This window comes from Arachis ipaensis, chromosome B06 (assembly GCF_000816755.2).
Source record: "Arachis ipaensis cultivar K30076 chromosome B06, Araip1.1, whole genome shotgun sequence".
NCBI lineage: Eukaryota > Viridiplantae > Streptophyta > Magnoliopsida > Fabales > Fabaceae > Arachis > Arachis ipaensis.
Window position 1 is genome coordinate 134,859,440 of NC_029790.2, and position 2,628 is coordinate 134,862,067.

A 2,628-nucleotide genomic window follows, 5' to 3' on the forward strand; every position below is an offset into this window, starting at 1 on the left:
TGTCCAATTTTCAAAAAAAAAAATTTAAATATATTTTTAAATTTTCGAAAACTTAAATATTCACAACCCAAAAAATAAAAGATCTATTTGTCATTTAAAAAAAAACATCATTGTGACCTAAAAAAAAGACATGACATCATCAACCGGCCACATTTATGTCATTAGTAATAGACTAATAGTATAGTGTAGCTAGCAGACAATGAGGTTTGATGATGATGATTTATAAAAAAGATTTTGTTATCAACAAGCATTTTAAAGATTTCGAACATTTCAATTATGTTAAATGCATAACATACTACGTTTCACTCTCATAACTTCATAAGGTTTTTCTTTGATCATAAAATTCTATAGAAATAAAGAGTTTCCTTTTTTGGATGAACATAAAAAAGGGTTTATTTTTAGTATGTTTTGGTATTAAAACACTTGTTAAGGTTTATAAAAATATAAAATAAATTTACTAAGAGTTCAATTTTCACCGAAAAAATAGAATTTCAAACAATTCAATACATTCAAAGAATAACAAAACACATAAAAAAAACTTTGGGGCTATGCCTTAATTTTGATGCAATAATTGATACCAAATCTGCTTAAAGTTATAGTAATTCTTCTCATTAGTTGTCAATGATTCATTTGACTACTTTTCTTAATGCATGTATAAATATAGTGGATATAAATTATACCTTAATTTGTAAAAATTAGAAATATCATTTGTACACTAAAATTAGTCATCAATGTATTTGTGTATAAATACATATTTAGTTTAATTTATTTTTAATGCGTATTTATATTTCAACATATATTTTATACTGATAATTAATTTTGATGGCTGATTCAATACTTAGTGCATTCACTAAGATTTGAATTCGAATACAACATATTAAAAGTCACATAGATTATCATCTTTTTTTTTTTGGTCGGTAGATTAAACAACCCCCAATCATAGGTACTCCAATGGATTGGACAATCCCCAATCCTAGGTACACAACACACCCACACACTTCTTACATATTTTATCACATTTTTCTTTAATTGCATTCTCTAGGGTTTGAACCCTAGACCTTGAGGTGGGGAGGGGGAAGAAATGCCATTAGAGCCAAGGCTCATTGGCACATGGATTATCATCTAAACTAAGGTCTCAGCTGCAGTAAAGGAGTAAGTTCAAGACCGAAAAAAAAAAATAGTAAGTCTACCCTGTGTTTTTTTTTTTGGACATGGTGAGAACCGGGCAACCCGACCCACACCGAAGAGGATCCAAATGTTATTTCCGTTCTTTAGCTCTGGGCTGTAAGCCCCTTATTTTACCAAAAAAAAAAGGATAATGGATCCAAATGTTCAAAGAAGCTCATCTATTATGTTTTTAAGTCTTTCATCATAATAGCCCAAATACTACTATGGGCTACGTGAACTCCAATGCTGGGTTTTCATTAAACAAAAACAAAATATTGGATTAACCAAAAAAAAGAAAACACAAAAAATAGGGAAATGATGTTTTGTGATATGGAAATTAAATTAGTTCATAAGACCATCTCCAGTAAGGAACTCATCTCAGTCCCTATTTATGGCCCACATGTCATAAAAAGTAACTTCACATCAATTTTTGCATCATAAACGGAAAATAGGAACTCAAAGCATCTCTCTCTTCTCCATTAGGAGGAACTAACTTTAGTCCCTGTTGTGGTCCCATTTAATTAATTAATTAAAATATTTAAAATTAATGTAATTGATTTTTTAATAATATTATTTAAATTTATAAATTTAAAAATAATTCACTATTAAAAGATATTAATATTAAATAAATTCATATATAATAATAATACACAATATATAATTCGGGATTACACTAATTTATAGTTTTGTGTTTACAATTGTTAATTTTAATAATATCATTAGCATTTTCCTCACCTTGAGACCCGTACGGGAACTCATTCCTTCTCTCCTCCAATGGTTAGAGTTCCTATGTGTCAGAAAAAAGTGAAAGAGGAACTCACCATTGTATATGCTCTAATGGACGAACTATATGTATAGAATTTTTGAAAAGGGTTAATCATGCATGATTATATTAGTTTCTATAATATGGATTTTCTCTAATTTCCCCTAACTTTAGGTCTCTCATTGAATTGTGGATTTCTTCATAATATGTTTTACTTCCTTTTGAGCTGTTTTGGTATGCTTTTCTAAATATATTTTGTATTATAAAAATAAAATAGAATCCTAGTTAATTACAACATTCACTAATAGTATTGGACGAAATGAGTTAAGTAAAATCATTGAAGAGAAATGTGAAAACTATTGAAGTTTGATTTCATGGTGACAATTTGCAAGAGCAAGTTTTTAGATTTGATTGAGAACTTAAAAAATTTATAGTTGATAACTTAGTGAAAGTTGACGGCGATAACTTAAAAAATAATTGAAGAGAAATGTGAAAACTATCATGCATGCAAATAGAGATGATAACATATACTCTATTTGATGGAATAGAATTGTCTATATAATTCGTTGCAGATAAAATAAAATGTGATGCAAATTTAGTTTTGAGTAGGATTAGATACAGATTTAAGATATATCTTATCCTACTTTATCTGTACTTCTAATATATTATATAATATATATTTAAAAATTTTATATAAT